General features: G+C 45.8%; 2 long non-coding RNA genes across 2 annotated transcripts; both read left to right on the plus strand.

Moving 5' to 3' along the window:
• The first annotated feature begins 323 nt into the window (after nucleotides 1-323).
• LOC112643953 (uncharacterized) lies at nucleotides 324-2,013 on the plus strand. The gene is made up of 2 exons (XR_003125998.2): nucleotides 324-520; nucleotides 606-2,013. It is a non-coding gene; the product is annotated as an uncharacterized LOC112643953 (long non-coding RNA).
• Nucleotides 2,014-3,454: 1,441 nt separating this feature from the next.
• Nucleotides 3,455-14,691, plus strand: LOC118351184 (uncharacterized). Its single transcript, XR_004806198.2, has 3 exons — nucleotides 3,455-3,628; nucleotides 13,886-14,056; nucleotides 14,628-14,691. It is a non-coding gene; the product is annotated as an uncharacterized LOC118351184 (long non-coding RNA).
• Nucleotides 14,692-14,911: the final 220 nt, after the last annotated feature.

Raw genomic sequence — 14,911 nt, forward strand, 5'->3', positions numbered from 1 at the left:
CAAACACCACAGCAACACTCTATCTTAGGGGCAGCCACATTTCAGCTACCAGCAGTGAGAACCGAGCCAAGTCTCCCTTATTTCTTTGGCTCTGGAGATGTTTGAAACAAACAAACAAATGAAAAAATAAAAGTCTTATTACCAACACCCCAGAAATAAGATTTCAACTCCATTGGAAATTGAATTTCTTCCATATTCAATCAATATTTAATAAAGAGAGAAAAGGATCTCATTACCAAGACCCTCTTGTTTCTCCATAAGTCATCAATGTGAGATTCCAGAATTTCAGGGAGCTGAGTTCTTAATTGGAACATTACATACTCTCTCTGCAGACAGTGAGCATGCACCCTTCCCCAGGACACACCTCAGCCAGACCTCCTCCTGGTCTGCATAGGGATTTCGGTGGAGGGTGGGCCTGGGGAGCACCAGGGAAAGGGAGGGACAGCCAAGCTAAGCCCTGAGTGCCAGGTTCATGGAGAGCTGAATGAGTATGGGGCAGATCCTCGAGTTTTCTTTTCAGGTAGAGTATTGTTAACTAGTCTGTACCAGTCATGGGCTTACTGTGGGGAGTTTATTCTACATCATCTGCGTTCTCTCTTCCTTAGCAGTGCCTAATGAGTTGGAGGAATGGGAAAGTCGTTCCCAGCCAAGCCGATATCCTATGAGTTATAAATGACATTTCATCCTCATATGCAGATTTCCTGCACCGAAGTGAATTATTTACAAGGTAGAGCTTGTGGGTTCCAACAATCAGCAGCCTGAGATTTACACCCACACTCCAGTTTCAGCTCTCCTGCTGCGGGAATGTGAAGTTTCCCACTGCCCTGTAAGATCTGAAGATTTAACAGGAACAGGCACTCCCTTCTCTGGAAGCAGAAACCAGAACAGTAAATGAAGCCATTCCAAGACTGGCTTCTTCCCCTCTCCGAAGAGGATGCTATCTGCATGGAAACGCAAATGAGGTGCATGAAGGAGAACTTAAATTCTGGGAGACCTTTCTGCCCCATTAGGAGTGATTTGGTAACCTGGAGTTTCACTTAATTAGTATAATAATTTCCCCCAGAATATGTGAGAATCTGAAGTCTCTCTTAACAAAAGCACTGCAGTGAGCTCTACCTTCTGGGGAACAGGAGGGGGTTGGGTTGACAGGCCTCCCAACCACCAATAAGGATGCCAGAAATACACGGGTCCTGAACCAGACAAATCCACCCATGGGACTAAAAGATGGCTCCAAAATCAATTTGAGGATATTTACGTCTGCAATCTATGATCAAGGTGGCCCTTCCAATTAGTGCAGAAAGAGTTTTGTAAAAATAACTAGGCTGGAAACAATTGACTACCCATTTGGAAAAAAATTAACACCCCTATTTTATACCACAAACAAAAATATATTCTTGTTAAATCAAAGGCCTAAATGTAAAAAGTAGGACCAAAGGAGCATTGAAAGAAAAGATAGGAGAATATTTGTGTGATCTCACAATGCGAGTAAACAAAATGAAACAAATGGATAACATGACCTATAACCTTTTTCCCCAATGAAAACCAGACTGCACAAAATTAAAAGACAAGTGACAGACCGTGGAGGGGAAGCGTTGACATCTAAGTATTACTATCTCATATTCAAGTAAATCCAGCAGATCAAAGAGAAATGACCAGTCCCTCAAAGGGACAAGGAGTACATGCAGGCGGGAATTAGTACGAGCAGTAAATGTCTACGAGAAGATGCTCAAACACATTTCTGATTAAGGGATGTGGAAGTGACAATAAAATACCCTTTTCTGAAGTCAGATTGTACAGTTGTAAATATATTGCCAGCACCTACTGCTACCAAGGATAGGATGAAATATGCACTGTCCTAATTTCTGGCAGGAACAACCAGCCGGTAAAAACTTTTGAGGGTCAATTTAGCATTATCTGGTAAAACATGACATTTGCATGCCCTTTGACCAGAGAATCTCACTTTTATGATTCCATCAGAAAATAAAAAATAAAAATATAAAGAGACATGCACAAGGATGCTGATCGAGTACTGTTTGTCATAGGGAACATTGCCCACTCCCCAAATATCTATCAGTAAGAGAATAGCTTAATGAATTATGAAAGATTCATAAAATGGAATGCCGTATCCCCATTAAAATCTGCAAACAACCACGTTTCCATCAATAGGGACATGGTTACGGAAATGTGGAGTCATCATTACACTGGTGATTATGCATGGAAGTTGGCTTAGGATTTCAAACCATTAAGATGCCACATTTGTATACATCGAATGCCATGGGCTCCTCATCTTCCTGTTCTAACTGCCTTCAAAAACAGGAACTGGATGACAGCAAGGAGCACTTGGCTGTCTTAGTGCTGAGGGGTTGCACATGAGGCTGGTGAGCTAGAGGTTCTCCATCCCCACCACTTGTAAGGCAACCCAACAAATTCTCATTACCCATTTCTGTTCCCCAAAAGTTTGCCGCCCCCCCCAGCCTCAGTGGTGACTTGGGTTGTCTTCTCTTGACCTCTGTCTCCAGGGCCCCCTTCTTCTCCTTTTTTTCTCTGATTGAAGAGAAGCACCAGGGGACAGCAGACATATCAAAGCATGTTGTCAGAAAAGGCCCCCCACCTGAGGCCCCAGCATAGACCATGGCATACAGCAAGTGCCCAGCCAATATAGGCTTATTCAATAAAAAGAAAAAAATAACTCAATATTGAAGAAAATACATTTTGAGACCAAGGCACATTGTGTGTACCTTCTCATTGCTAAAAATTTGTCATTGTTTGGTAATAAATTTTATTTCTATAATCAGTACTAACCTTGAACCCATCCGGGAATAAATGCAGATAGCCATACTAGATAATCTCATTGAGTGTGTGTGTGTGTGTGTGTGTGAGAGAGAGAGAGAGAGATAGAGAGAGAGAGAAAGGAGGAGAGGAGAGACTCTAAGAAGCTATCCTTAGCAGATTTCAGGCAGGAATTTGATTCTTTGCAAAATAATTTTTTTTTTCCTAAAGGAAATAGTCTGCAGAGTACAGCACTTGTTTGAATATCTATGTGTTGAATTAATTTCATTAATTTGTTAAATGTATTTTAAGTGCCTACAATTTACCCATCCCCGTTCTACATAATGCGGATGCTGTAATGCAAGTGTTGGAGGATAGGACCAAGGAAACGGAGGAATCCTAAATCAAGAAATGACCTTATACAAAGATCCTGAAACCAGAGGGAGCCTGGCATATTCTAGAAACTGTGGAGTGTGCTCTGTTCAAGCTGGCTGGAATGTAGATCGCAAAGCAGGGGTTGGGCAGTGGAGGAGGAAGGAGGCAAGAGATGCTGAGGAATGAGTTTCAAGGGTAAACACATCACACCACACCATAAATGGCCTTATGTGTCTGGCCTCATTGTGAGAGCACTGGGGAGATATTGAAGGGTTTTAAATACCTGAGTCACAATGGATCCCTACTCTGAATCCCTGCTCTATGAGAAGTTTCGGGAGCAACTCACAGGGTCATTGGAAGGGCAAGATCAGAGGCAGGCTGATAGCCCTGTGTCTTCTCTAACTAACACACAACTCAGAAAGCATCGGTGAGAACAGGGTAGTTTCAGAGGAGACCATCAGCAGAGATAAAAGCAGAGTCAAAGGTATTCTGAGTTTGCAGTGGCAGGACCTGGGGATGGATTGGGTTTGGTGCAAAGAGAAAAGTTGGGACAAACAAGTGTCTTTCACTTGCTGGGATTTTGGAGGCAAAGGTGAGAGTCGAGGGAGAATTTCAGAGACAAGTCTGCTTGGTTCCATCTCATACTTCCTGGATGCAAGGTGCCCGAGGGACATGTCATTAGGCAGAGTGGCCAAATAGTGCCAACTGGAGCCCAGGCATCACCAGTTACCAGTCCTAGTATGTCCCGGTGTCCAGACAGGAGGAGGCCCAGGAGGGAGAGAATGGAGATGCTATCTCTGAACCAGAAAGTTTATGGATTTGGTGAGTGATATGGACTGAGTATGTGTCTTCCCAAATTCATATGTTGAAACCCTAGCCCCCGATGTGATGGTGTCTGAAGATGGGGCCTTTGGGAGATGACTGGATTTAGATGAAGTCTTAAAGTGGACACCACGATGAGGTTAATGCCCCTATTACAGGGGACATAGACCAGAGCTCGCTCCCTCTCTCCCCCCCATCTGTCTTCCCACCCCACTCCAGCTTCCTCTCCCCGCCCCCCACCTCCCTCTGCCACGTGAGGACACAGCTAGAAGGTAGTGGTCTACAAGCCAAGAATTGGATCTCACCGGGAACCGAATCTGCCAGCACTTCGATTTTGGGCTTCCAGCCGCCAGAACTGTGAGAAATGTCTGTTGTGTAAGCGTCCCAGGCTGTGGTGTTTGGTTAGAGCGGCCCTAGCCAACTAAGACAGTTAGACTGCCCTGGATTTGAAAAACAGTGGGGATTTGAAAAACAGTGGGGATTTGAATAAAAGTAGAAGCAAGAGGACATTCTGGGTAGAAAGCACAGCAAAAAAAAAAAAAAAAAAAAAAAGGGACCAAAAAAAAAAAAAAAAACTTATTTCTGATCTGGGAACAGGTATCAACAAGGAATCTGCCGAGTGTGTTGGGTGAGACATCTCCAGGGGTTCCTGAGACCCGGCCTTCAGAGTGTGGCCTTTGGGGACCATGGGCATCTCTGTGTCACGTCACTGGGGAACCAGCTTTGTGGCCCACAGAAGCCAGGACTGTCTGTTGGCATCGAATGTGAGAGCAGCGTGAGGGCCCGTATGTCCGGGTGCAAGGTTGCTTCCAAACCCTGGTGCCCTCTCACATGATGGTCACCACACTAACATTGCCACCTGATTCCCAGCAGAGTCCAATATCAGACCGGCAGTCTTCCCACAAACCAAGCAGATCCTGCCAGAAAAAGCAGCAGGCGGCAAAATATTCTTAGTATGTGCTGCGGGGATTCCCTTTCCTTCAAAACCCAGTTGAAGGCTGGCAAATAGAAATCTTGCTCGACTTAGGTTTTACATAGTAATTTGCTATTTTATTTAAGGGCTTACTTTTAATTTGCAAGTGCTTTCTCTCCCTTCCTTCCTTTTTATAGCGGAGTTGCCTGCACTCAGCTATTGCAGGGACTCAGAATAAGGACACCGAGAAGCCTTCTAAGCACTGTTTGTTTTCAGATGTACTTCCCTCTCTTGGGGGATTTGGGCTTCCCGCGTCGGAGGTGAGAGAGACAGAGCAGTGTTGAAACTGGAACCTCAGAAGGCCTTGGGGACCAGGGTCATTGGGAAACTCAGATGCTCTGGTGTCCGAGCTCTATGCCAAAAACCAGTCACTCAGCTGTGAGCAGCAGGACAAGTGTAATGATTCGATTTCTTATAGCCACTGTCACCTTCATCTATATATTTGCTGGTGATTTATTAATATCAGTTTCACCTGTCTCAGTCTGCAGGAGACCTTGTATTGTTGAATTTCTTCTACAGAGTGGAGAGAAATGAAGGGAGCAGATGGGATTATGACTTATTTTCCAGAGTTGAATTTATAAAAAGATCTTTGTCAGACATTGCACAGCAGTTTGTGGGATGAAATTAATCCTATGAATAAAATTGCTAACCTCACCTAAAATAGGTGCTTTATTTAAAGAAGGATCGATGAGCCTTGCTAAATATTATTTTTAGTGTTGATAAAAGCTTTTCATGATCTCAAGCTGCAAACACGGGATAAATGGACAGTTCCAGAAGTGGCTGCCACAGGCTGGAGCCAGTTCACAATGTCACCTTTGACATCGGTGAGGCAAAGCCGGGCATCAGGCCTCAGTTCCTCTATGTCAAGCATGGAGTGAGAAATGTGTGTCTTCACTGCTTGTGAATCTTAAATTGGGATGCATCACATGGTGTCAACTCCCCAGGATCATCATTGGTGACTTAATCAGCAAGATGTTTTGCTGTGTAACAAAAATCACCCTTGAGGCTGAACAGCCACACCCCTGGGTTGTTTGTTCCCTACCCAGTGGTCTCATGAGTTCTGATTTTAAAGGAGTGTTGCCTGGTCTATTGTTTTGGTGTTGGTTCTTTGTGATGGTTCATAAATATTGACTTTGAGATGTAGTTCCTCCTACAGGACAGGGAAAGGCTGCAAGAAACAGTCCATTAGACATCACTATTTCTGTGGCCTTTGGTCTCAGGGTCTGGCCTTGTCAGAGAATGATTCCAAGACTCCTTGCTATCCTGAACTTGGAATTCCTGATATCATCAAACAGTGCTAACTCTTGTGAGCAAAATCCAACACCTCAAAAATAAACAAATAAACAAAAATAAAAAACAAAACAGAAAAATCTAGAAAGCTTTTCTTAAAATATTTTATTTATTTATTCATGGGAGACACAGAGAGAGAGGCAGAAACATAGGCAGAGGGAGAAGCAGGCCCCATGCAGGGAGCCTGACGTGGGACTCGATCCCAGGACCCTGGGATCACACCCTGAGCTGAAGGCAGACGCTCAACCGCTGAGCCACCCAGGTGCCCTTGGAAAGTGCAAATTCAAAAACACGTGCATTGGATAAAAAAAATAAATATTCAATTTTCTTCAAACATTCTGATTAAATCACACACAAAAAGAAAATGTCTTTTCCTCCCTTTTGTCTGTGTAACTCCTGTTAGAAGTCACTAGGCCAGCGAGAGAATTACCGTAAATAACACCCATCTTTCTCTCCCAGTGAACGTCATACAGTGGATTTTCCCTTTCTACAACACAACGACATCCGACTGTATAGACATTAGCAAAAATGGTGGCTCACTTTTTACAAAGAGCCGCAAGGAGAGAAAGAGGAGCCTGTAACTTTCGCAGCGAGAGTGTCTGCTCTGCTCTTGAGCTTCGCTCCTCCGTGTTTCTGCTTGGGAACATTCTGGAGGAGAGTGGCAGAGGCCACCCGGCCCCGCGAAATCTGCCCTGTGAGTGAAACGTATCTGATGGTGCAAAGAACTTCATTAGGACATCAAGCCCGTAGTCATGTTTTCAATCGCTGCTGTAACTTCTTTCCTTGCAAGTGCTTTGCTGATTTCGGGACCACCTAAGGCTCCGCGCAGTACACAGCAACACAGTTTGAGACATTTCTGTGATGTTCTGTACTTCATATAGTTGCTAACAACCTGTCAAAGTCATCCTGACACCAAACTGAGAAGCTGATGGTTTGGGTAACATATTAGAGGAGATGAGAAAAAAAGATAGTCCTCATTACTGTAATAAAACCAGCAGAGACACACTGAGAATCAATTACTGATTTGTGACCTAATGAACTCACCCTCCGTCAAGTAGAGAACTGCACCGAGCCTCTTACATTATCAAATGATTTAGGATGGAGCGCTGTCTGAAGACGGGCGACAAGTCGAGGCGGGGCCGGCTCCTTAAGTCGCAGCTGACTTAATTACCTTGTTCCCGAGAGCAGGGATCAAATTGAGCCACTTAAGGTGCTAACGCTCTGCGCCAGCTGGAAACGAAAAGGAAATAATTAACACCCACACGAGCTGCGTCCAAGGTTGTGACACCTCCTGACAGAGGCAAGGACACTCAAAGTTAAGGCAGTTCAACAAAGTCTGCGGCCAGCCCCCCTCGGCCGCTGGGGTGGCTTGTCCGGCGTGGTCGTGCTGGCCGCGAACCCGAAGAGCCACCGGGGTGAGCAGGGTCCGACGCCAGGGGCAGGTGCCCCCGCGAGCCGCCTGCAGGGCTCTAGGTCAAGGCGGAGGGACGGGAGCGTGCCTGCCTATTCCGCAGCCCGCAAGCACGAACCTTGGATTTAAAAAAAGATTATAATGACGATTCTAATTAAACACACACAAAGTTCTCATTACTGATGAAGCAGTTTGTTTTGTCTTTCATCCCCTGGGGTCACGGTCACCTGCTGCTGTCTCACATCCGGCACAACCGTGAGACCATCGCCCATGATCACAGAGGTGAACTGCTAGCTCAGGGACAGGCACTCAGCACCATTCATTTTAAAGATTTACCTGTTTATTTGAGAGAAAGAGAGAGACAGAGACAGAGAGACAGAGACAGAGCCTGCACGTGCAAGTGGGAGGGGAGGGAGAGAGAATCTCAAGCAGACTCCTTGCTGAGTGCTGGGCCCCACCCTGAGATCATGACCTGAGCCAAAACCGAGTGTCCAGGGCTTAACTAGCAGAGCCATCCGGGCGCCCTCGGTATCATTTTTTTTTTTTAATTAAACTCTTGGGAGCCACTTCTTCAGTTCACTTGTCCCTGTAATGTCCTCCTCCTTACGCACAGAGAGGTGGCCAGGACACCACACCCAGATGTGGCAGGCTCCTTTGCTGGCAGAGAAGGGAGATTAGATCCGGTGGCCAGGTCTGGTCACTCCCGGGGCCCCTGTGGAGGCTGGATCTCCCCGTGCCTGCGCCCATCCTAGGGCACCGTGCAGCGGGAAGGCTCAGCGCTGTCGACACAGGGCTCTGTGGAAACCGCTCCTGTGCCACTCACATCGGGACGAGTGGGGTTAATCTCTGCATCGTCAATGAATCAGCCCTGCACGTGGCATCAGCAGGCTTCGACGACACCTCGTGAAGAATAAATGATGACTCATGGCTGGAAGGCTTGCATGCACATGAGTCACAGCTGGAAAAGTGTTTGGACAACTGGGCATTTGAGAAACGGTTTCTGTGGGCTGTGTGCCTCTGTGGAGAGCCTGTGTGTCTGGGGGAGCAGGAGAGCCCCCTGCTACGGTGGCACACCGTGAATCAGGGGCAGGGATGTTTGATTCCCCGGCCGATCCTGGACACGTCCCGGAAGGTAGCGCTTCTCAGACTTGAACGTGCAAAGGAGTCACCTAGTTAAGGGGGGTTCTGATCCCCAGGTCTAGGTGGGACTAACAAGTCCCAGGCAGTGCTCCTGGCTACCAGCCTGCGGAGCACCCTGGGAGCAGCTCCAGAACCTTAACACTTCGATTCCTTCTCCCTGGGTCCTTATCATGGGGCGGACGAACTAACTAAATCCTATGAGTACAATCATATTAAGTCTTATGAGCGAGGCACCATCCCAATGGAGGTGAATGGAATCAAAATCCTCCAGAAAAGATCTGGAGCAGCAGGCCCCTCAGCCAGCCCAGGACTCAGGCCCACTTTTGGGAGAGTGGCCTTCGGGGCCCTCACAGAAGCAGACCAGTGGGTGGTGAGGCACAGAGCGGAAGGTCCCTGGAGATGAAGGGTGGTGGGGTGTGGTCGAGCCTGGCAAGCACCACTCACCCACAGCAAACTTGTGCAGGCCCGTCCGTGAACCTCTCCCTCCCCAGCTGCTCAATTCTGATTGTGTTGGTCGAGCCTGACATGGAAGCAAGGTACAATCAGGAGGGTAATCGTCAAATCAAAAAGTCAGGTGTTGGGATGCTGGGGTGACTCCATGGGTGAGCGTCTGCCTTTGGCTCAGGGCATGATCCTGGGGTCTCGGGATCAAGTCCCACATCGGGCTCCCTGCATGGAGCCTGTTTCTCCCTCTACCTGTGTCTCTGCCTCTCTCCCTGTGTCCCTCATGAATAAATAATAAACTTTAAAAAATAGACCCCAGATCCTAAAAAAAAAAAGAAATAAAAAGTCAAGTGTCAACCATGACAATAGCTTGGCAATAGTTTGTCCGAACGCTTTGCATAATAAGCTGACAGTGGTGTCCAGCCGGCTTCTTCCCGAACTGCCAGAAAGAATTACACGACCCCCCAAAAATGAGATAGAGAGGCAAGGCGATTTGGCACAGGCGGCTCCCCTCACTAACGAGAGGCAGGCGTCGCAGCCCCCGGGGACACCCGGCTGAGCCATCACTCCAGGCGGCTGCGCGGCTGCAGCCCTGCCCTCCTGAAGGCTGGGTGATTCATTGGATTTAATATTGTCCCGAGTCTCACTCCAGGGAATGCTGCAGGAATGTTTTTCAAAAAAAAAAAAGTCTCAGCCATTAACAACAGCCTGTTAGCTCCATCCCATAAAAGAGGTTCTTTATTAAGCACAACGGCGACAGCCAAACAGCTCGATTGCGGCCGGGTGGTGGGTGCTCAAAGTGAGGGCCGTGTCTCCAGGGGTCTCACCTTTGCTCGCCCTTCCACAGAGGCTTTACCAGGAGTGGGAGTAAGGCCCTCAGGGTGAAGGGCCCAGGATGGGAGATGCAGCCCATTCAGCCCCCCTCGCCCATGGAGCCTAGACCCACTCCTCCCCTGGCTGCTCTCCTGGCCTCGCCTCAAGGCTGGTTTGCAGGAGGGTAGGGGACGGTCAGGGACCCTCTCCTTCCTCTCTTCTGGAGGCTGCAGGACAGCCCGTGCGGGTGCTTGAAATCCCTCTGATGTCCTTTCTCCTTCGGAGCATGTTTAACTCCAGAATGGCCACTACACAAGGCCTGTGCCATCCCCCCAACCTCAACAGGAAGAGAAGCTTCTTTCTGGCTCAAGTGGGGTCACTACCCCTGATTGTGGATACCCGGGAGAGGTCTGTCAAGTCCTATGGTTATCCGCAACAACATTATCTGTATCTAATTCCTTCCTGACCGCATCTAAATTTCGATGAGTGTTTAAAGGTTCTACTTTAAGTTTAAGCAGGCTAGTAAATCTTGGCAGAGAAACAAGAAACTTGGCCTGTCTTTGAAACAGGTCTGCTTCCAGAAAGTTCTGGCCCTCTGGTTACTGTGAAACAGGGAATTTCAGGAGGAAGCTATGGGCAACGCGTCTGGGACCTTCACTGTCACCAAAGTCTGATGGACAACCCCCCATCCCCAAGCCGAGATGTCCAGCTCTGCCCCATGGCCATGTGCAAGTGTCACATTCATGGAAAACATGATTTAGGGAGCCCCCCCACCCCATCAGCCTGCACACAGAGAGGATTCAGTAAGAGCGGACCACCAACTCCTGAGCTGATTCCCTCAGACGTCCCATCAAGCTCCTCTGGTCCCCTGGCACATGCCTTCCTCAACCTTCCCACCAGACTCAGCCCCTGGGCCCACCTGACCTGCCACCCTCGTGGAGGCTTTTCTCCCCCTCCCTCTGTAGTGGGCGTCCTCAGCTCTGACGGCTTTCTGATCCCAGTAACCCACTTTAAAGAAACTTCCCAGTAGTGAACCACTTCATTAAGTCCTGTCGACTTGTCCCCAACAAATCCCTTTCAAAAATCACATTGACTGTTTTTCTTCTACTTGCCCAGGCAGTATATGTAAATTATAGAATATTTGGTACAATAGTAAAGAGCACAAAATAGCTGAAATTCTTTGGTGTTCCCACACCCAAAGATAAACATAGATGCCATTTTAGGGGATTACTCTCCAATCTTCCCAAATCCTATCTCACAGACAGCATAAGACATGATATGAGAGTTCTGGAAAGTTATTGGATGTGAGCATTCAAAGATGCTTTTAGACATTCTATGCTTTCTTCTATCATTCTGAGTCTTCTGATTTCATCTCTTGGGCTGGATTGTCCTCCTTCACCAACTCTTCAAATATTGGCATTTTACCACAAAATGAAGGGGTGCCTTTCTCATCTTTTATTCTATCCTGTGTTCTTCTCCTGAGACAGTATGTTCACTTCTTTGGGCTTCAGTGAGCTATTTCAAGATGCGAATAGCTGTGAGTTCTGTATCTCTGGTTTTGACCTCTTTCCCAAATGCCAGAACCCTGTCCCATTGCCTCTCGGAAATCTGCACAGAGAGTAGAGTTGGCATGAACCTCGACTCTTCCTCCTTTGCCTCTGCTGACACCGTCATCCTATTTCCCAGGCAGTGACCACCCTTGACACCTCATCATCCCTTCTCCATGTCCTCAGGCTCATGATACACCTTAGCTCTGGTCCAGGGATCTCCTTCATGACCCCCACCATCACCTCCAATCAGTCTTCACCAAGTTCTTCTCTTTACTTCATTTTTCTAACTACAAATGTAATTCATTTCAATAGAAAAAAATCCAACACAAAGAAAATCCAAAGACAAGAACAAATATTCCTTGTGATCTTCACAGCCAGAATTAACTACTATTAATATGTGGGTGAATATTAGAAATTTCCGTCAAAGAGCCTGCTGTTCTGTTAACTATACAGTTGCCATGATGCTTTCCCTACATCAGGTTCACTTGCTACAGGATATTCCATTTTATAATCAGCACATTATTCAGTCAAGCAACCCCTCTGCACTGGGTATCTAACAACAAGGATCAAAACAGAAAACTAAGATCACTCTATTTAAAACAGATTAAATGCGAGGAATTAGTTACAAAGGTGAGGTAAGAGCTGGGAAGTGAAGTAATTCAGCAGTATGTCGGCAGGAAGCCACCACTATCCCATTCATATGATCTTGCTTAGGTTTACTGAGTTTTTATTGTTTGTTTTTTAATTTCCTATTATCCATCTCCTTTGGTCCCTCTGTTCTTCCTTTTCTGTCCTGTGTTGGGTTAATCCATTATTTTTAGCAGGGTATCTTGAGGTTCCTCTAGGCATTCCAGCTATACTCCTGGCAGAATTTTTAGGAGTAGTTCTAAGGAATTCATATGCACCATGAACATATCCAGTCTAGTCAGAGGTAATAGTGCACAGAAATGAACAAAAAAATCCTAAGCTCCCAACAGTAGAATTATATTTAGTGTCCAAGTGTCCAGTTGTTCATGCTCTTATTGCCACAAATAACCCTCTATCTATATGTGCTCTCACTCCCACAATATGATATTATAACTTGCTTTAAACATCCTGTATCTCAGGCATTGGGTGGCCCAGTGGTTGAGCATCTGCCTTTGGCTCAGATTGTGACCCTGGGGTCCTGGGACCAGTCCTCTGTCAGCCTCCCCACAGGGAGCCTGCTTCTCTGTCTGCCTGTGTCTCTGCCTCTCTCTGTGTCTCTCATGAATAAATAAATTAAATCTTTAAAAGATAAGAAATAAACATCCTATATCTTACAGAATTAAGAAAAGAAATAACACAAAGCATGTATGCATGCATGTATGTATACACACACAAATATGTATGCACTGCATGTATCTTACCCACATTTACCATTTCTGGCACTCTTCCTTCTTTCTGAGTATCCACTTTTTGTCTGATGTCATTTCCTTCAGCCTGAAGAGCAGCTTTCTCTGTTGTATGGATCTGCTGGTAGCAAATTCTCTCCATCTTCAGTTCTCTGAGATGTCTCTACTTCATCTTCATTTTGAGGGATAGTTGTGCTAGCTATAGAATGCTGGCTAGCAGTGTTCCCTTCTAACCCTTCAAATAAGTCACTCTGTCCCCTTCTAGCCTCGTTGCTTTTAACGAGCACTCAGCTGTCATCTGGATCATTGTTCTGCAGAGTGTGATACCTCTTTTCCTCAGGCTGCTTCAACATTTCATCTTTTCCTTGATGTTCGAGAAGTTTGGCCTTGATGTGGCTATGTGCCGTCTCCTTTGATTACCCTGCTTGAGGTCTGCCGAGTTTCTTAGGTTTGTAAATGGACACTTTCTCACAAAATGTGAGTCACGAGGACTGCAAAACTTTTTAGAAAGCCATGACAAATATTTTAGGCTTCATTCTGTATCTGTGGCTTTACTTCCAAGCACCCTATCTCCTGTCTCCTGCATTCCCTTCTCCAAGTATGGTGCATGAGTTCATGCCTCTCTGCTTCTGCTCCCACTGTGATTTCTATTAGAAATGACCTTTAACGCTCCCAACCTTTATCAATGTGCTCCCATATGACTGTCTCACTAAAGTCCACTTCAGAGGTCTCCTTATCTGTGACACTTTCCTACAAAAGCCCTGGCAATGTGTGTGATGGCTCTTCCTCCCCTCCCAGCACTCTATGCGCACTCACTCTCTCTCTTGTTACAACACACGAAACACATCGTTGTAATTATGTTCTTGCTCATCTTCTCCCATTTGGGTTTGTCAATGATAAGAATTCTCTCTTCTTCTCTTTGCAGCCCTTGTACCCAGTGCAATGCCAAGAGCATCATATGTGTTTGAGAATGTTTACAGGCTAATTGGATGAATACATGAATGAACTGAATTTACTTATGACAATGAGGTAGCATTTCTAAAGCTCTTTGTAAGGACAAACACAATGACGTTTATCTTCAAAGTTGAACACCGGGGTGAGTAACAGTGTTTAGATTTTGATTGAAGATGTAGAGGTTCCTAGAAATCTTCAGGGAAAAGCTCTCAGGTAACTCATGGCTTCTGAATGGAGGCCAAGAATGGGTTTTAAATCTGTGATAAGTGTATAAAAGTGGGAGCAATCCTTTTTTATTATATATTACCTCCCCAGTCATTATGAAATCATTTCGTATTCATTGTGATAACACCAATCATTAATGTACTCATTTGGCATTCATATGACTCTCTTATGCACTTCGATAGGAATTCTGTTGTAATTAACCATTAGCTAATGTTAATAGTAATGGATGTTTAAAATAATGTGCTACCAAATAGGGTCATTGACAGCAAAGGGATCAACGTACTCAGGCATGAGAAGCATGGGAGCAATCTCTTCCCCTGGGAAAAGTTCCTAAAATGGTAGAATGAAGTTTAAGACACGGTGTGCACTGAACAGACCCGTTAGCCCACACTGGGGCCTGAATCTGAAGAAGACTTGGTTTGAATTTAAGAAGGAAGCTGTGATGACCTGACGTTTGATTCAATATTTTTCTTTTGGTTTATTTGCAGATCGACCACATCCTAAATCATCACTCTCTTATTTACCTCATTTACAATCTATTTTTCTCTTGGTGAGTAAATCTGACTTTCCTAAAGGATTGTTCTAGAAAAAAAGGATTTGAGGAGGATGTGGAGATAAAATGCAGTTCATCTTCAGATCAGAGTCATGATGGTCCTATTAATATTGGTAGTTTGTTAAAGGTGAGTTGATGAGTGTCACCTCCAAACAGGGTCATTGTGAAATGCAAAATGGAGATCATAGTCTGAACTTCAGGATTTATCGGGCTTGGGTG

Source organism: Canis lupus, chromosome 1 (genome assembly GCF_003254725.2).
Source record: "Canis lupus dingo isolate Sandy chromosome 1, ASM325472v2, whole genome shotgun sequence".
NCBI lineage: Eukaryota > Metazoa > Chordata > Mammalia > Carnivora > Canidae > Canis > Canis lupus.